Source organism: Crotalus tigris, unplaced genomic scaffold (assembly GCF_016545835.1).
Source record: "Crotalus tigris isolate CLP2741 ecotype Arizona unplaced genomic scaffold, ASM1654583v1 scf7180000017639.5415321, whole genome shotgun sequence".
Classification (NCBI taxonomy): domain Eukaryota; kingdom Metazoa; phylum Chordata; class Lepidosauria; order Squamata; family Viperidae; genus Crotalus; species Crotalus tigris.
In genome coordinates, this window is record NW_024096532.1 from 2,150,047 (window position 1) to 2,170,861 (window position 20,815).

The 20,815-nt window shown below is 42.2% G+C and overlaps 1 long non-coding RNA gene across 1 annotated transcript; it reads right to left on the reverse strand.

Moving 5' to 3' along the window:
* Window positions 1–1,917: 1,917 nt before the first annotated feature.
* Window positions 1,918–20,088, reverse strand: LOC120304396. Its single transcript, XR_005555714.1, has 3 exons — window positions 20,018–20,088; window positions 6,130–6,255; window positions 1,918–1,955 (listed from the first exon to the last, which is right to left on the reverse strand). It is a non-coding gene; the product is annotated as an uncharacterized LOC120304396 (long non-coding RNA).
* Window positions 20,089–20,815: the final 727 nt, after the last annotated feature.

Here is a 20,815-nt window from a genome sequence, read left to right on the forward strand (position 1 = left end):
TGGTCAGAGGTTATCTTTTTCAGTGCCATTATACCACTGAATTGTTACTAAGCTGTTGTAAATTGAGGATTACCTGTACAGAGAATTAGAACAGGAATTGCCAGGATTGGGCAGAAAGTGGGAGGAGCTAGAGATTGGGGATTTCTAAGTAGTACAGATTGGTTGGCTTGAACTGTTGGGACCTCTTCTACGTAGAAAAAAAAATATGAAAAAAGTGGAATGCGATAAACAAATTTTGGTGCGCTCTGGGTGTCAAGAGGAGAATTACAAAGCAACAGAAGTACATACTCCAAATGAATCAGATGGGAAATGCCAGTTTGGAATAAAGCCTGTATAAAGCTTTATTTTTTATTTTATTTTTATTTTTCCAAGGGATGTACAGCACGGTAGTTTTATTCTCCACCTATCCAAATTCTTTACAAAAGCCACAGCAGCGTTTCTCAGACTCGACCAATTGATGATGTGCAGACTTCATGTTCAACGTTCAGAAATGATGCAGGGAAATTGCTGTAGCCCAGAGAAGGACAACCTCGACTTACACTAATTTGTTTAGTGACCGTTCAAAGTTACAGCAGCACTGAAAAGGATGACTTACAACCATTTTTCACATTTACAACCGTTGTAGCATCCCTGTGGTCATGTGATCAAAATTCAGATGCTTGGCAACTGGCACGTATTTATGATGCTTGCAAGGTCCTGGGGTCGCTTGATCCCATTTTGCAACCTGAGAAGTAGTCAGCGGAGAGGCCAGGATTCACTTCACAACCATGTTAACAACTACAGTGTAAAATGGGCAAAAACTCACATAATAATAATGTTTTGCTTAGCAATGGAAATTTTGGGCTCAATTGTGGTCGTAAGTCGAGGACTACCGTCAACGCCAGACTCCAAATAAAAGGAACCAGTAGGTCCTCAGTCCACCAGAGAGACAAAAGGCGTAGAAGAAAGAGAAAGGATATGATGGAGGAGAATGCTTCCTTATTCCATTTCATTCTTATCACGTCAACATATTTTGAACTTTAGAATAACAGAGTTGGAAGGGACCTTGTAGATCATCTAGTCCAACCCCCTGCCCAAGCAGGATCCTCCAAAACTGATGCGGTCCTTTATAATGACAAAATCTAGCCTGGCATCTTTGTTCCTTCACTGGGCTTTGAGACGTTTTTGTCCAAAGTCTAAAATACTCTGTTCCCATATAGGTAGTCCTCAATTTATGACCACCAAGATGGGATCAACATCTCCATTGCTAAGCAAGGTGGTTGTTAAATGAGTCATCTCCCATTGTAATATGGTTGTTAAGCGAATCACTGCATTGTTAAGTGAATCGCATGACCATTAAGCAAATCCCGGGTTCCCCCATTGATTTTGCTTGTTGGAAGCCATTTAGGAAGGTCGCAAATGATGATCACATATCCCAGGCACACTCCAACAGTCATAAATACATGCCAGTTGCCAAGCCTTTTGATCATGTGACCATGGGGATGCTGCAAACAATTGTAAATGAGAGGACCTGTCAAAAGTCATTTTTTTCAGTACCACCATAACTTCAAATGGTTGCTAAACAAATGGTCATAAGTTGAGGACCACCTGTATTTATCCTGTTATGCAGAGAATACTAGAAGGTGGTGATGGGAGATGATGATCAAGATGGTCCTCGGATTTCGATGTCACAACACTCAGAAAGTAGACTTTCTTCAAGGAAAAAGTGGGTTCAACTTAGGTGGGCAATGGAGAGAACAACTTTCAAAGCTGACACAAGGGGTTATTGTGGGGGAAATACTGTAGGAGAGGAAGGTGTGTTGGATATGTTTGTTGCCTTGAGTTATTTGTAAAAATAATAAAGGGGGGATACACACAAGTAAATTAAAAAATTACTATGAAAATGTCTTCATCCTCTTCTGGATTTTGCTAATTTTTGCCCAAGCCTCTGGATGTTAACTGAGCTTCAAAGTGTCCTAGGGATACATAAAAAGAAATATCAGTGAACAAATAATACTACGGCTGATACTTGCTTAATTTATTTCATACATAAAGTCATCCAACAGCTAATGTGCCAAAGTGAAACACACACACACACACACACACACACACACACACACACACACACACTGTTTTAGTCTGTTCAGTCAAAGAAGGACACCTGGCAAGTTCTTTCTGTAACAATCAGAGTTCATCTGTGCCTCTCCTATGTAAATTTCATGAACTTTGGCTGTATTCATCACAGTAAGGGTCTCGCTACATAGGTTCCAGAGACAGGTCAGACCTCACTTAAATATAAAAGAGCTGTGATGGCGCAGTGGTTATAATGCAGTATTGCAAGCTAATTCTGCCCACAGTCAAGTGTTCGATCTTGGCAGGGCTCAAGGTGACTCAGCTTTCCATTCTTCTGAGGTTGGTAAAATGAGGACCCAGATTGTTGGGGGCAATATGCTGACATTTGTAAACCATTCAGAGAGTGCTGTAAAGCAGAGGTCTCTAATCTTTTTGGTTTGGCAGCCTGGAAAGGGTGACAGGCACCGCTACATGCGTGCGCACAAATGGGCTGTGCGCGAGCGCATGAGCACATGCAAACAGCTGCATGTGAGCATCTGAGCATGTGCAAATGGGGCTGCGTGAGTGAGAGTGCTGCAAATGGGTGGCACTAGCACTGGCAGGATGCTATGGGCAGCACTAGTACCGGTGGGACGCTCAGGGCAGGGTGGTGCTAGCTCCGGCAGGATGCTTGGGGTAGCGCTAGTGCCGGTGGGAAGCTTGGGGGCAGGGTGGTGCTAGCATTGGCGGGATGCTAGGGGCGGCACTAGTGCGAGTGTGAGGCAGTGAGTGCATGCGTTTGTGCACTCACCCCCCACACTCGTGCTAGCGCCGTCCCGAGCATCCTACCACCGCTAGCACCACCCTGCCCCCAAACATCCCACTGACACTAGCACTGCCCCAAGCATCCCGCTGGCATTAGCACTGCTCTGTTCCTGAGTGCCCCACCAGCACCAGCCATCCCTTCATACGGCCTGGTGGACAAACGGCTGTGACCTGGTAGTGGGCTGCAGCCCACAGGTTGGGGACCCCTGCTGTAAAGCACCATGGAGTGGTATATAAGTCTAAATACTATTGCTAACAAGGTAAAAGGTAAAAAGATAAAAGTGCCTTTGGTGCCTATCAATTTGGTCAGGTAACAAACCCATTTCTCGAGCTCTGGCAATCCACAGTCAAGTCATAGGGTGCTTTCTCATGAGTGGCTTCATCTGCACTCTTCTAGCCATTAACTCAGCAAAAGGATTCAGCTGGGATTATTTGTGCTACCCGGAGGGTTGAATTCTATGTGGCCTAAATATGAGACTGCAAGCGATCCTCTTCTTACACTTTTACTGCAGGACAATTTAGAGACAGCCATCGGAGATTTCTCTGCTTAGTTTCCTCTTCCACATGTGTCGGCCTTCCCAAGAATACCAGATAGGGAATTCTACAACCAGATGAGGTAATTCTACATTATTGTAAGGTGATATTAATGGGACCTTGCAGTTACTTATTGAAAGTACAAATCTCCCCCTTTACAGCCTGAGCAGTTAGAGAGGGTTTCCTCTGAGCCTCTCTTTTTCTGCCCATTATCCAGCTATGGGCTTTGTCCTTAGGCACCATCTCTTCTCCCTCCCTCCCTCCCCCCCCCTCTCTCTTCTCCATTTCCTCACATACCATTTCAAAATTGTATCACCAGCTAGGGATATATATGGCACTGGGATAGAGACTGGGAGACCGTGCATGCTAATCCCACCCTAGGTGCAAAGCCAGCTAAGTAACCCGGGGACAACCATTCACTCTTAGCCCTGGGAAGGAAGAAGCAATGGCAAACCACTTCCGAAATCTTGCAAAAAAAACCACTGCAGAAACTAGGCCAGGCAGCTCCCAGAGATAACAATGACAGGAAAAGAAAAAAAAGAAAAGAAGGAAGAAAGAAAAGGTAAAAGAAAAAGAAAGAAAAAGAAAAAGTGAAAGAGAAAAGAAAAAGGAGGAAAGAAAGAAAAAAAGGAAGGAAGGAAGGAAGGAAGGAAGGAAGGAAGGAAGGAAGGAAGGAAGGAAGGAAGGAAGGAAGGAAGGAAGGAAGGAAGGAAGGAAGGTTGAGTTAAGTGCCTCGATGGGGAATGCAGACCCATTTCAGTGACAGGTTGAGAGTGCAAAGTTGTTCTCTTTAAGACATAAGATATAACTTTTACTGCCATTTTTACTGTGGGCACACTGGCACACATTAAAAATGAAATTCCCGCCTTGTCTCAAAAGGGTACAGATAATACATGTATAAACATGCTATATACAACATACATATATACCTACGCCCCACATATACATGTATTCTTGTTCACTTGGACTCTTTATGAACATAAGCCTACTAGTCGTCTGATAGACCGCCATCCCAAAACAGCTTGGCTGAAAGGTCAGGTGGGCAAAGAAGGTGTGCAAGTTGAAAGATGCCTTTTGAAAGTCATTCCTTCCCACTTTGTCCCGGGCCTGTTCATTGCCGTATTGGTCTATCAGCCAGGACTTCTTTGGACTAAGTTTACTAGCAAGAGAAACTGGCAGAGCTCTTGTCAGTTTCACCCAGCTGCCAAACATCACAAATCAGTCAAATACAGGTAGTTCTCAACATACAACCATACAGTTAGTCCTCAAAGTATAACCATTCAAAGTTACAATGGCACTGAAAAAAGTGACTTATGACTGTCCTTGCATTTAAGACTACTGCAGCATCCCCCTAGTCCAGGCATGTCAAACTGCCGTCCCGCAGGCCGGATGCATCACGGCAAAACCGCGCCCACCCCATTGCTGGCAATGGGGAGTAAGTCCTGATATGCCGCACGATGTCACATGACGTCGCACATTTGACATGCCTGCTCTAGTCAGAGGATTAAAATTAGAGTGCTTGGCAACTGGCATGTATTTCCAATAGTTGCAGTATCTGGGGTGTGTGTGTGTGTGTGTGTGTGTGTGTGTGTGTGTGTGATGTGATCATCATTCCCAGCTGGCTTCCGACAAGCAATTTAATGTGGGAAGCCAGATTTGCTTAATGACCTTGTGATCTGCTTAACAAACACAGCAAAAATAGTCATAAACAACCGCCTCGCTTAGCAATGGAAATTCTAGTCCCAAATGTGGTTTTACCTCAAGGATTACCTGAATTATTGCAAAAGGCAATTATAGAATGGAAGTATACTTTGGATTACTCAGAAATGATCCCCTGCCTCTTGTCACGGAGTAATAAAAAACAGTAGAAAGTGTGTGAAACTTCTTGTCAGCAGAAGCAGCAAAAAGAAAGAAAAGAAAAACCCTGTAATGCACTATAGTACTCTGGGACAGAGCCAGTGATTCATCTCTTTTCCAGTTATTTTTAACTATGTATCTATATTGTGCAGGGATATCTGCACGGACCAAGGAGGCAAGGGTCAATGTTCTGCTCCCATCCCCTTGAAGTTAGGACTGTCCTACAGCAAGAAGCTTCTGCCCACTCTTTGATGGCTAAAGATCCAGGAGAGTTGGAAAGAAAGAAAGAAAGAAAGAAAGAAAGAAAGAAAGAAAGAAAGAAAGAAAGAAAGAAAGAAAGAAAGAAAGAAAGAAAGAAAAAAAGAAAGAAAGAAAGAAAGAAAGAGGGGGGAATTCTCTTGGTGGTCCTGACGCCTGAAACACCAGGCTCATGGCCTACCCATTTCCACCCTCCCTTCTACAGTTTACCAGCTCCTCCTGTTGCAGAATTAAGCTTCTGTTGTACCAGGTGCTACAAAAACAGCAAATGGGTTTTGCTTCTTGGCAGTTTAAGGGGGTGTAGGTAAAGATATATTTATCATCAAGCAGCAACAGAACAGCACACACCTTTTATCCTTCCCTCCCCACTCCTGCAGGTTACTTCAAAAGGTATTTCTCCTGTAAGATATTGTATGGTGATTAATTATGTGCCACTAAGTTGGTGTTGAGTCTTAGCAACCATCTAAACCAGGGGTCTCCAAACTTGACAACTTTACGACTTGTGGACTTCAACTCCCAGAATTCCCTAGCCAGCATGGGGAATGTCTGGGTGAGGAATTCTGGGCGTTGAAGTCCACCAGTCTTAGAGTTGCCAAGTTTGGAGACCCCCTGGTTTAAACATACCTTCTCTAGGATTGTCTGGCTTTAATCAAGCCACACAGATCTTCCATAGGTGTCCCATCATTGTTGTAATTGATCCATCCCCTAGATGCAGGTTGTCTTCTTCTCTTACCTTCCACCTTGTCGGTCCTACAAAGCAAACCAGATCAAGAAGCAGATGCCACATGTGCTAAAATCTACGTTGATTAAGATGAGCTAAAGTAATAGACTCTTACAAATCTGAACGTGCTTCTCTTAACCGCAGGTGAATTCATCTGAGCCATTTTCGTACCCCTTCCCCCTTGTCTTCCTTAAGTATTATTTATGAACTTCTTGTCTTGCTAATGGATCTTCCCTCTTTCCATCAAGGCCAGCCTCTATCTCATTGTTTCTCAACTTTGGTGGCTTTAAGGTGTGTGGACCAACTCCCAGAATTCCTTGGCCAGCCATGCTGGCCAGGGAATTCTGGGAGTTGAAGTTCACACACCTTAAAGTCACCACAAGGTTGAGAAATACTGATCTATCCTTTCTACACATCTTTCCCAGCACTATTTGTGGGATTGCGTGTCCCCAGCAATATCTCCCTGTCCTACACATTCTCGTAGAGATGGGCATGCTTTGGGTCCCTTCCTTGAAGTTCTGTCATCTGGTGGGATCCAGGAGGTGTGCTTTTTCCTTTTGGAACGAAACTGCTTCTTTAATGTTAAACTCCTTTAACATATACAGCTGGCCCAGACCCTGCTGGCTTTTATAAAGTCTCTAAAAACTTGGTTCTTCTATTAGATATTGGGCTGATTGGACTGGTTGATCGAATTTCCATACGGTGAGTTATAATAGGAATCCAGGTTCCAATCATTTATTAATTTTTGCTGTTGTTTTAAACCAGTGTTTCTCAACCTTGACAATTTTGAGGCATGTGGACTTCAACTCCCAGAATTCCACAGCCAGCATTGCTGGCTGTGGAATTCTGGGAATTGAAGTCCACATGCCTTAAAATTGTCAAGGTTGAGAAACACTGTTTTAAACAGTTTTATTTGCTGATATTTTATTGTGTGCTGCCCAGAGTCTCAGTTGGGCAGCCTATGAATGAATAATGAACACAACTGAATTATATACTGAATAATAGGAGGCAGCCAGGGAATGAATGAATAACTATTTATTATAGACTTCTCAAGGAAGCTAGATCTTCACATTACGTGTCCAAAATATGATAATTTGATCCTGATCATTTGTGCCTCAAGGGAGAACTTTAATTCGTCTTGCAATATAAGCTAGGGATAAATAGGGAGAACAAGATCCTTCCTTAAAATAAATTATGTATAATACAGTTTAATTTTGACTTCATGCGTAGTGTGAATTAAGAGGCTATAGTTTCTAAAACCTGATTTGCAGCTTAGAATAAATTCTTTGCGTTGATCAGGTATCTTCCAAAATAGATTGTGGAAATGCTTTCATACATGAATTTGAGTACTTGAAAATATGCTGATTTGCAAACTAGTTAATTGTGGACTGGATTGCAAAGGAATTCAATACTCTGTCAGGAAGCAGTTAGTCCAGACAGAGGCAGTGAGCCCCTTTCACTGGAGGGCTTCCCCCCAAGGCTAGGTAACCATCTTTCTGAGATATTTTAATTTGGTTTGCTACTCTGTCCATATTTAATGGCTTAAATATCCCTTTTCTAATTCATAAGCACACACTAAATTACATTGCTTAACTATGGTTAACAACAACAATAATAACAATAATAATAAAGTTGGAAGGTACTTTGGAGGTCATCTAGTCCAACCCCCTCCTCAGGCAGGAAACCCTACACCATTTCAGACAAATGGCTGTCCAATCTCTTCTTAAAGACTTCCAGTGTTGGAGCATTCACAGCTTCTGGAGGCAGGTTGTTCCACTGATTAATTGTTCCAATTGTCAGGAAGTTTCTCCTTAGTTCTAGGTTGCTTCTCTCTGGTTAGTTTCCACCTATTGTTTCTTGTCCTGCCTTCGATTGCTTTGGAGAATAGCTTGACTCCCTCTTCTTTGTGGCAACCCCTGAGATATCGGAACATTGCTATCATGTCACCCCTCGTCTTTCTCTTCATTAAATAGACATAACCCAATTCCAGCAACCGATCCTTATATGTTTTAACCTCCAGTCCCCTAATCATTTTTGTTGCTCTTCTCTGCACTCTTTCTAGAGTCTCAACATCTTTTTTACATTGAGGTGACCAAAACAGGATGCAGTATTCCAAGGGTGGCCTTACCAAGGCTTTATAAAGTGATATTAACACTTCATGTGATCTTGATTCTATCCCTCTGTTAATGCAGCCCAGCACTGTGTTGGCTTTTTTGGCAGCTGCAGCACATTGCTGGCTTAATATTTAAGTGATTGTCCACTAGGACTCCGAGATCCCTCTCACAGTTGCTACTATTGAGCAAGGTACCTCCTATACTATACCTGTGCATTTAGTTTTTCTTGCCTAAATGTAGAACCTTACTTTTTTCACTATTGAATTTTATTTTGTTAGATAGCGCCCAGTGTTCAAGTCTGTCCAGATCCTTCTGTATCCTAAGCCTGTCTTCTGGAGTGTTGGCTATTCCTGTCAGCTTGGTGTCATCTGCACATTTGATGAGTTCCCCATCTATCCCCTTATCCAAATCGTTGATGAAGATGTTGAAGAGCCCTGGGACCAGAACAGAGCCCTGGGGCACCCCACTACACACTTCCCTCCATGTAGAATCAATAGAAACAAATATGTGTAGCTCAGGGTTGAACAGTAAGGTCCTTGGCTCTCCCTGAGCTTGGTTATTTTCTTGCAGATGTTTCATTACCAAATTAGGTAACGTCATCAGTGCTAGCATGTGAATAGAGTTTGTTCTCCTTTTGTATAATTGTGGCTTGCTCTGTCAGTACTGGTGGGAATGGACTTGGTGTTTCCTTGATTGGGCTTTTGTTTACTGTTAATTTGTTTTTCTGGATTGGTAATTTCTTGATTGCTTCTTGATTGTTGGTCTAGTGTTAATCCTGATGTTAATTTCTGCTTATCTGAGTTTTGTTTGTAGCTAAGGAGGGATTTAAGTCTTTTTGTTTCCTTTTTGGCTTTTTGATAGTCTCTTTTGAATGATACATAGATGTTGTTTATCCCTATGTGCTTATTGATGGCTGATTTGTCTAAGTGCCAAGTTTCCAGGAATTCTCTAGTTCGCATTTTTTGGACTTGGCTTGATCTAACAGAATAAGGGAATTGGAAGGGGCCTTGAAGGTCTTCTAGTCCAACTCCCTGCTCAAGCAGGAGACTCTATGCCATTTCAGACAAATGACTGTCCAGTCTCTTCTTAAAAACCTCAGTTGACACAGCACCCATAGTCTTTTGGTGGTTTCTGATTTTGTTTTTGATGTAGGGCAGTATTATCCTTTTTGAAGCTTGTGTTGGTTGCCCTACATTGGGTTGAATGGCCAGGCACTTTTTGATAAAGTTGTATAGAAGATGTTGCATAGATGATGATACTTTTTCTGATGTTCAGGGTTGCTGCAGTGGGTTTGTGCTTGTCTAAATAGTGTTCTTACACAGCTTCTCTTATGGGAGGTTGGGTTGTTACTTAACCTGATTCCATGGGAATTCCTTTGATTTGTTGGTAGATTTTTCCATCTAACTGGAATGTGTGGTTAGGCAAAGGTTGATAACATCCATGATTCTGGATATTTCAATCTTGTTGTATGTGATTAGGTCAGGTGTGCTTATTCAGCAGTACATGGTAAACAATGTACCCACCACATTTTATCAATTGTAAATTTTGATTTAATTTAAACAATAGTATATATATATATGTCACTGCAGAATAATCAGAATAAAATAATCAGATTATTCAGAATAATCAGATCTCTGACTTCAGAGACCATATAATCCAATTCTTTATTCAAGACAGAATCCACTAGAGAATCTTTGACAGATGACCATCCAACTTCTGTTTGAAGACTTTAACTAATGGACAACATGCTGATTTCCTGACTTACTAAGCCTCTGGAAACAAAGAAAAAATGACAAGGAGGCACTAACTGTCAGTAGAACTTGGGAACTGGCACCAAGGTCTTCCTCCAAAGGATAATTAACTACTACTTTAGCCGGTAGTATCACATAACATTGTAAAAAACAAAACCAGAATCAGAATAACAGAGTTGAAAGGAACCTTGGAGGTCTTCTAGTCCATCCCCCTGTTCAAGCAAGAAATCTTATATGGACAAATGGCTGTCCAGTCTCTTCTTAAAAACTTTTGAGTGTTGGAGCATTCACAACTTCTGGAGGCAAATTGTTCCAATAATTAATTGTTCTAACTGTCAGGAAATTTCTTAGTTTTAGGTTGCTTCTCTCCTTGATTAGTTTCCATTCATTGTTTCTTGTCCTGCCTTCAGTTGCTTTGGAGAATAGCTTGACTCCCTCTTCTTTGTGGCAACCCCTGAGATAGTGGAACACTGCTATCATGTCACCCTTCGTCCTGCTTTTTTCCCATGGATCAAAGAACTCAAGAGCCATCCGGAGAAAGAAGAAGTATATTGTGATAGATGATTACCATTAAGGGGGACTAATGCAGCTTGGGCAGACCGGATATGATGTCACAGGAGGTGCACTGTCCACCAGGTGACCATACATAGAATGTGATGGAGAGATTACCAAGATTATACAAACTCACTGACAATTAGTCCAAAGAGACTTTGGAAGATTCTCTGGATATTAAAAGGCCTTGGGCAGAAAAGCAAAAGGACTTGAAAATATGGGTAGTTTTTCATCAGTCCTTCCTAGTACTATATAAAAAAGGAGACAGGATCCTGGAAGGCATCAACTGCACAGATGGTGTCACCACACAAATTTTGGCTTCCACGACAATGACCTAAGTTACCATCATGAAGGGAAGGAAGTGTCGGGGCAGGTGCCTTGCCAGTCTCATCAGGAGGGCAGGATGAAATTAAAAATAAGTGGGGAGGTGATAAAGGTCCAGAACGTAATATGTAGCTGAAGGCACTGAGTCCTAAGGAGCAACTGCAAAGGAAGAAACAGAAAGGAGAAACAGGAGACCAGCATGGGGACTTAAAAGTTTCCAAAACACAAGCGGTACCCAAAATCTTAAAAGTTTCTAGACCAACGGTTCTCAACCTGTGGGTTGGGACCCCATTTGGGGTCGAACGACCATTTCACGGGGGTCGCCAAACAACGCAGTCCGCCATTTTTTTCCCCTTTTCCTTAGCTGTGCTACTCCCTTTTATTCTATTGGCTTTTGAAAGCCAATAGAATAGACTCTCTTGAATAGAGTCTAATTCTATTGGCTTTCAAAGCCAATAGGAATGGTCCAGGCTGTCTCTGCCCTGCTGAGCCCGTCAAAAGTCCCATTCTGCAAATGGTGCTGCACCAGTTGAGTAGTCCTCGACTTACGACCGGTTGGGGGTTGCAGCATTAAAAAGGTTGAGAACCACTGTTCTAGACCAAAGGACAGAATATGGAAATAAACAGGAAGAACCAGCAGTCTCTAATCTGGGAAAGTAGATGCAGGTAGTCCTCGACTTACTACCACGAGCGTGCTATTTCTGTTGTTAAGTGAGACATTTGTTAAGAAAGTTTTGGCCCATTATGGGGTGTTATTTTCTTCCTTGCTTGCATCATTTGTCAGAAGGTGGAAGAAAGAACAAGAGGATCTTCTATCCTGGACCTAATTTCCACCAACACAGAGAAACTGGTTGCTGGAAAGTAATATTGTTATCCATGAATTTGCAATATCCAGAGGAGGAGAAGATGAGAAGAATCTAACCTGGATTTAAGAATTGTGGACTTTTGATGAACTGCAAGGAATGGTAGGTTGGACTGAAATTCTGAAAGAGAAAAGTATCCAAGAAACATTGGAAATTCTACAAAACAAGATTTCATTATTGATCACAACAAACAAGATAATAGATACCTTGTTAAGATATAAATAACACATAATCCCCAGAAGACAAAATGGAAGAAACCTTCAAGCCCATGATAAATACATGCAGAGCTCTCTAAAATGTGGAAGAGAAAATAACATGTACAGGAAATGCAAGGGAGAGAACTTACCCAAAGAAGTACATATATAAAGTAGTCTCTAGCAACTGTAGGAATTCTGTCAAAAAGGTGATAATGAGAACTTAAAACTTCTCCATTTCTATTTTGTATCTATTTTTTCTCACAAAAGAAATGAAGCTGAAGCTGGAGCTGGTCATCATTATACCACTGGGTTGGTGGGGTGAGGATGAGGGAACTGCAACTTAGACAGGCAAGGAGAATGTCAAGAAAGAATTTAAAAAGTTCAATAAATTCAAGTCTCCAGGGCCAGATGGATGACATCCCAGAAAAAACTAAGGGAGGTGATTGCAGAACCTATCTCAATAACCTCTAAATCTTCTAAAACTTCTAGTGAGATCCCAGAAAACCAGTGAATAACAAATGTCACCTCTCTTTCAGTGTAATTTTAAAACCTCAGGTGAATCAGTCCTTGGACATCAGCCATCAAATTGTTTCCACTCAAATTCAGTTATATTTTTATCCAGGTCCAAAATTCAAGTAAATATTCAAACTTCTGACTCTGGGCATTACTGATCTGAGGAGGTGGGGAAGGTTGCAATACTAATTTTCTGACAGGTTAGGTCAGGGGTGGGGAATGATGGCCCTTTTATGATTTGTGAACTTTAACTCTCAGAATTCCTGAGCCAGCCATGCTAACCATGCTGACTCAGGAATTCTGGGAGTTGAAGTCCACATGTCATAAAGGGGCCATTGTTCCTCACTTCTGGATTAGGCCAACATATCCATATCTAGTACCTTTTGAGGGCATGATAGCTCAGAACGATAGTATGTAATCCAATACTTATGGATGAAACTCTAAATTGAAGGCAGCTCCTTTATCTTCTCTCTTCTACTGACTTCTCTCAAACTAATACCTGTTTGATAAATGAATAGATATAAAGTTGAAGAAATTGTTTTCTGTCCTTCCCAGTGATTCTGAGGATTGGTCTTTAATCAGCCTTTGCATAGCTAATTCCACATTAGCTATATTGTGGAGGAAAAAGGATGAGTCAGTTTAACAACCTCATAGTGGAGAGACATTCAGAAACTAATTGAGTCTAATGGGGAGTAATTTGTCCCTTGTATTATGCATGTGGGAAGAAGGCTTAGATCAGTGATGGCGCCCCGCCCACAGGGCCACCCATCACCTCCACGGCCTGCCCCAGCAGATCGCACAGGCGGCCCTGCAGCACCCTGGCGGCCACGCCCTCCTGTGCGTGATGGGGCATGAGAGTGGAGTCTTGTCCCTGTTGCCCGGCTGCCATGTGCTTGGCTGCATTGCTCCGCACGAGCCACACCTGAGGGTGACTCTCCTCCAGGGGGGCTGCTGGTGAGGAGGGGGCTGCAGGGAGAGGCGGGGCTGGGGTGACAGCATGCGTGCGTGTGTGCCCACAGAGACGGCTCTGAGTGCTGCCTCTGGCACACATGCCATAGGTTCGCCACCACTGGCTTAGATTGAAAAGAAGTTGGCTTTACAAATGATAGAGCATCTTCAAAGTCCACAAGAAACAATTGAGCAACCTGCAGGATAGTGAAGATTGTTTGCGCAGACATCCAGTTTAAAACAAATACCCTTGTCTAACATTCTTCCAGTGCCAGGAAACTGTTATCAAGGTTTTGAAGATATCCATATTTTCCTTCCTTAAAACAAATCCTTGATAGCAGTTTTCCCAATGTGGTGCCCTTCAGATGGGGTGGGACTCCAGCTCCCTATGTTTATTACTTAAAAGATCATTGCCATGTTTTGCAAGTCCCTTTTAAAGATATGAGATGATCATACATTGTCAAATACATCTTTTTCTAGTTACATCTATCCTACCCATCAAAGCAAGGTGACGGGAAGTTACAAGTCTCTTTTCCTAAGAAGATTCATCTAATAGGACCAAAAAGAAGGAACTCTGAGTTGGACAGCCATGTAGATTTTCTTAATAAATAATAAAACAATAAATATATATGTATACAGAGAACATTACCTACTGATTATCAACAGAAGTCACGGTAGAAAAGAGTAATTGGTAGAAACTTCCAGATGGGATGACTCAAAGCTCTCCTGTTCATGATATATATGGTAGGATATATAGGATAGGAGACTAAAAGCTAAATCATATGAAGAATTGTTGCAGGAATTGGGTATGTCTAGTTTAATGAAAAGAAGGATTAGGGATGACATGATAACAATGTTCCAATACTTGAGGGGCTGCCACAAAGAAGAGGGGGTCAAACTATGCTTCAAAGCACCTGAAATCAGGACAAAAAGCAATGGATGGAGACTAATCAAGGAGAGAAGCAACTTAGAACAGTGACCCCCAAAAGTAAGGTTCTTTATTTAGGAAAGAAAAACCAAATATAGTATAGGAGGTACCTTGCTCAACAGTAGTAACTGTGAGAGGGATCTTGGAGTCCTAGTGAACAATCACTTAAATATTAAGCCAGCGGTGTTCTGCAGCTGCCAAAAAAGCCAACACAGTGCTAGGCTGCATTAACAGAAGGACAGAATCAAGATCACGTGAAGTGTTAATACCACTTTACAATGCCTTGGTAAGGCCACCCTTGGAATACTGCATCCAGTTTTGGTCACCACGATGTAAAAAAGATGTTGAGACTCTAGAAAGAGTACAGAGAAGAGCAACAAAGATGATTAGGGGACTGGAGGCTAAAACATATAAGGAAAGGTTAATGGAATTGGGTATGTCTAGTTTAATGAAGTGAAGGACAAGGGGGGACATGATAGCATGTCCAATATCTCAGGGGCTGCCACAAAGAAGAGGGAGTAAAGCTATTCTCCAAAGCACCTGAAGGCAGAATAAGAAGCAATGGATGGAAATTAACCAAAAGAGAGAAGCAACCTAGAACTAAGAAGAAACTTCCTGACAGTTAGAACAATTAATCAGTGGAACAACCTGCCTCCAGAAGCAGTGAATACTTCCAACACTGGAAGTTTTGAAGAAGAGACTGAACAGCTATTTGTCTGAAATGATATAGGGTTTCCTGCCTGAGCAGATGACAAGGTCCCTTCCTTTTATTGTTGTTGTTGTTGTTACCTTTTGGGCACCAGGGACTGGTTTCATGGAGAGAGGTTTTTCTGTGGACCAGAGGGGGCGTGGTTTCATGTGCTGCCAGCATCCCACGGACGGGGCTTCACTTGTTTGCGCGGACCAGTTTCTGGCATGCCATGGACTGGTGCTGGTCCCAGGATGGGGGGTTGAGGACCCCAACCTAGAACTAAGGGGAAATTTCCTACCCGTAACAGTGAGAACAATTAACCAGTGCAACAGCTTGCTTTCAGAAGTTGTGGGTGCTCTGTCACTGGAGACTTTTAAGAACGATTGGACAGCTATTTGTCTGAAATGTTTTGGGTCTCCTGCTTGAGCAGGGAGTTGGACTAGAAGGCCTCCAAGGTCCCTTCCAACTCTGTTATTCTATTACATCATGCAAAATCTCATCTGCTGCTAGGCATTACTGAGGACCATCATCCCTTGCCCCATCTTGTTTCTGCTCATCCTCAAAGGAGCAGGCCCAGATGCCATTCTGAAGGAACTCTGGACCATCCCTGTTTGGATAGAAGATCAAAGGAGAGGCAGAGGGCAGCGTCAGATAACACTGAACTCAGCATCTCAGCACAAAGTGCTGAATAGCTTTCTTTCTCCCTCTCCTCTAATAGCCCTGCTCCCTTTTGCTCAGTGTCATTGTGCACGTCTCCTTCAAAGACTCCACTTCGAAACACATTATTTATTGAGCAGACAATTTGGTGCTGATAGGAGTGGGAGAGGCAGGCAGAGATGCTATGGTTCCTGCTCTGCAGAAAACTCCCAGGCCTGGCACACCAAAGGCAAAGAGCAACTCTGGACTTCCAGCATCTTCAAGTTGGACTAGCAGCTTAATGAGATGTCCCTAATCCATGCTAGATTTGGGATATTCAGTGTTTCTCTCACGCTTCTTATTTGCCAGATAGGGACAAATTAAAGGTCTTTATTATCACTAAACCGACAGGTCAGATACCATGCAAGGAAACATGGTTATAAATCAGGACACAAATCAGAATATTCCTAAGGGGGAAGGGACTAGTCAGCCTTTTAAAAGACCCTAAAGGAAACAAAGCACCCTTGCATGTGCAAAAAATGTGAGCTCTAACCAAAAGCATAATTAAATCAATGAGAAATAGGCACATTGTGCTATGCAGGGTTATAAGATCTATAATAACTGAAATGCAGGTATATGTTCCTAGGGAACTGGTCCAGCCATGATTGCAGAATAAACTTTTCCCCTTTTCCCTTGGCTGCCTCTGTTCAATGGGTGCAGAACTGTTATTCCACAACATCAGGAATAATGTTCAGGGGATGCCAGGGTATCCTTACTCCGAAGTGGGGACAAACTCCATATGCCAGGGCCAATCCAGGATGTTTTGCTCCCAAAGGCAAAACTGCAGATCACACAAAATGGGACCAGAATGTATGGCTTCTAAGGGCAGTCAACTTACTTTGGCACTTGAGATTAAAAACCCATAAGCATTTCATAGGATTGAAGTAACCAGGATAATGTCCCAATTACCGTGTTTGCCCCAATTGTTTTGCACTGGGCTCACTTCAAATTCTCACAGTGAAGTACAGGTAGTCCTCAACTTATGATCACAATTTCCACTGCTAAGGAAGACAATTGTTAAATGAGTTGAACCTGACTTTATGGTGTTTTTTCCACAGTCGTTAAGTGAATCACTGCTGCTGTTAAAAGTTAATCCTGTGGTCATTAAGTGAATCTGGCTTCCCCCACTGACATCGCTTGCAAGAGGTTGGCTGGGAAAGTCAAAAACGGCAATCACAGGAACCTGGGATGCTGCAACGGTCAGAAGTACATGATGGTTGCCAAGTACCCAAATTTTAATCACATGACCGTGGAGATGCTATGATGGTCATAAGTGCAGTTGTAAATCACTTTTGTCAGAGCTGTTGTAACTTTGGTCACTAAATGAGTGGTTGGAAGTTAAGGACTAGCTATAGGTAGGCAACCTTGGCTCTTTTATGACTCGTGGACCAACTCCCAGCATTCCTGAGCCAGCATGATTGGCTCAGGAATTCTGGGAGTTGAAGTCCACGAGTCATAAAAGAGCCAAGATTGCCTACCCCTGAGCTATATTAAGGCAAGATGCAACAAAAATAGATGGTTGATAAAGGTGGAGAGGGACTGATCCAAGATCATCCAGCTGGCTTCCATGCAAAAGGTTCTCAGAACTACAACATCCTTGTGTTACTCCAGCATCTTAACCATGCTCATTAAAACAACAATGAGAATATGCAAAATAATGTATTTGTGTCCCCTTTCAGATAACTGTATCATTGCCTCTGATGGTAAACTGGGTCTTATGTTGCCATCAGCTCTTCCTGTCTCTATTATCTAATGTAGGGATCCCCAATCCCTGGGCTGTAGCCCACTACTGGTCCATTACCAGGCTGTGGTCTATTTGGTACCAGGCCGCATGAGCAATGGGCTGGTGCACACACACATGCACAGCTCAGTGTGTGTGTGTGTGGTGGGTTGACACAGCCTGGTTCCCCTCTCTCTCTCCCCCCCCAGCTGGGCCACCAAGCCACAAAGGTTGGGGACTGCTGATTTAATGCCTCTTTTTGAAAGATCACTGCTCTAAGTTGGCATCTGTTACAGGCAGTCCTCAACTTACAATCACAACTGAGCCCCAGGTTTCTGTTGCTAATCGAGACAATTGTCAAGTGACTTTTGCCCCATTTTACAACCTTTCTTGACTCAGTTATTAAGTGAATCACTGCAGTTGCTAAATAAGTAACATGACTGTTGAGCGAATCTGGCTTCCCCATTGACTTTGTCAGAAGGTCCCAAAAGGGGATCACGTAACTCCAGGTCATAAATACGAATCGTTTTCCAAGCATCTGAATGTTGATCAGGTGATCAGTGTGAAAAACAAACTGTTCGAAGTTACAACGAAGTTACAAAGTTACAACATTTTTTTCAGTGCTGTTGTAATTTTGAACAGTCAATAAACGAACTGTTGTAAGTTGAGGACTACCTGTATTAGCTCTAGCAAACTCCTTGATAAAAGGTCCAAGTAACTGGCTTGGAGATTTCTTTGCTCCTTAGCAGTCCTGTATCCAGTACAGGGCAAATGGCTACGATCACGCCTTTTTGCAAGCATGCACAGATATCCCTGCATGTGGACATCAAGGCATCATCATGTGGACAGCTTGCTATGCCTTGAGGCTCAGCAGGAACGAAGGACAACAGATGGCAGGAGAACTGAAATTTTATAACACAATTTTTTTGCCTAAAAATACCTGGATAATACTAGATAAAGAGGTATTGAAGCAGTGCTTTCCAAGCATTTCTCAGGAGAGTCTAAAACATTTAGCTGTTTAATTTAGGGAGGAAAAAAAAACCCCAATAAAAAATTGAAACCAATAAAGGAGAATATTTGTAGTTCAGGATTTGAAATGAGGGGTCCTTGGTGCTCTCTGTGATGTTACCTAATGAAAGGTCTGTAAGTTCAGATAGTACCAAGAACCCCTCAAAAAAACTGAAATATGCCAAAGTATATAAGTGGTCCTCCACTTATAACTGTGACTGTTTGAATGGCACTGAAAAAAGTGACTTATGAGTTGTCACATGACTGTTGCAGCATTCCCATGGTCACGTGATCAAAATTTGGGTGCTGGGCAACCAGCATGTATTTATGACAATTGCACTGTCCTGGGGTGACATGGGATCACCATTTATAACCTTCCCAGCTGGCTTCCAACAAGCAAACTCAATGGGCCAAGCCAGATTTGCTTAATTAACCACATCATTTACTTAGCAACTGCAATGAGTTGCTTAACAACTATAGCACAAAAGGTCCTAAAATGAGGCAAAACTCACTTACCAACCGTCTTGCTTAGCAGTGGAAATTCAGGGTTGAGTTGTAGTTATAAGTCAAGGACTACTTTTGTATGCGGCATAAAGAAAACACACGGAGGACTGTTCACCCTCTCCAAACGCTAAGGCGGGGAATTCTCATCAAATGGGCACGCAAAGAATTCAGAAACTCAAGAATGACAGTAAAAGCCAACAACTTAGATAACATTAGGCAGGTTGGTCTAAAATTCTTTTTGCTAATACTATCACTTTTCCTAAGGTTTAAAGTGATGCTTCTGCTCTTGTTATCACTGTAATGGATTCTGAATGTTTCCCTTAAGGGCATTTGCATGGTTTTCTACACTGCATTTTCATTGCTTCTTGAATCTTAAAGAGTTCTTTACTCTTTATGACCTCTTTCTTTGCAATTATATTTTCACATTTGTGCAGCAATGTGATTGAGGTTCTTTGGCCAGTTCAGGCATCCCCAATATATTCTGTACAACCTCTCAGACAGAAGGCAGACCAAGAATCAGCTTTTCCACGAGGAGGAATTGCTGTTGGTCACATAAGGACAGAATCCCCCAATCTTTGCTTTTAAAGGGGGATGGAGGTCCTTGACTTAAGACCACAGTTGAGCCCAAAATTTATGTTGCTAAGTGAGACGTTTGTTAAGTGAATTTTGCCCCATTTTATGATATTTCTGGCCACAGTTGTTAAGTAAAATCACTGTAGTTGTTAAGTTAGTAACACAGTTGTTAAATGAATTTGGCTTTCCTACTGACTTTGCTTATCAGAAAGTCATAAAAGGTGCTAACATGACCCTGGGACACTGCAACCATCATAAATGTGAGTCAACTGCCAAGCATCCAAATTTTGATCACATTATCATGGGGATGCTGCAAGGGTCGTAAGTGTGAAAAATGGTCATAAGTCACTTTTTTCAGTGCTGTTGTAACTTCGAGCAGTCACTAAATGAAGTGTAAGTTGAGGAGTACCTGTACATCCTTTCCCAAACAGCCCTGGATCCATGGCTGAAAATTGCAGGGATCTTTAGAGAGGGTAAACTGAAAAATAAAGGGAATATTATTTTAAAAAGTTTTATTTCTACAGAAATACATAACATGTCTAAAAAGGAAGGTAAGTTAGGATTTCAATTTCTGTTCCTTTAGTTCATGCTAAATTTCAGATTCTTTCATTCCCTGTATAATTTAGAAAGTGGGTTTTTAATGTAAATTAGAATCATACTTCAGGAATATCCCAGGGGTATAATAATATCTGTCTGCTCTTAAAGCATTTTGTGATGATAGTGATGGTGATAAGTGTTGTGTTTCTTTACTGAGACATTGGAAAGGTGAAATCCTATGTGTAGCACCATCTTGTGGCACACCCAAACCATTACTACCGTGTTTCTCTGAAATTAAGAGCTGGTTATATATATATATATATATATATATATATATATATATATATATATATATATATATATATATATATCTTCCAAAAGAGGCACTAGGTCTTAATTTCGGAGAATGTCTTACCTTGGGAACACCACAGCCAGGCCTCCCACACAACAACACTTGTCGTGCTGCTGCTTGACTTCTTCTGCGGCTGCTTGCCGCCACTTGCGCTGTGGCTGCTCCTCCTAGCAGGACACCGCATGGTGCTTTGCGCCATTTCTGCTGCTCATGGCAGGATGCTGTGTGGCAGCGGAAACAGCCCAAAGCACCACGTGGCCTCCTGACATGAGCAACAGAAGCAGCCCAAAGCACGCGAGCAACAGAAGCGGCCTAAAG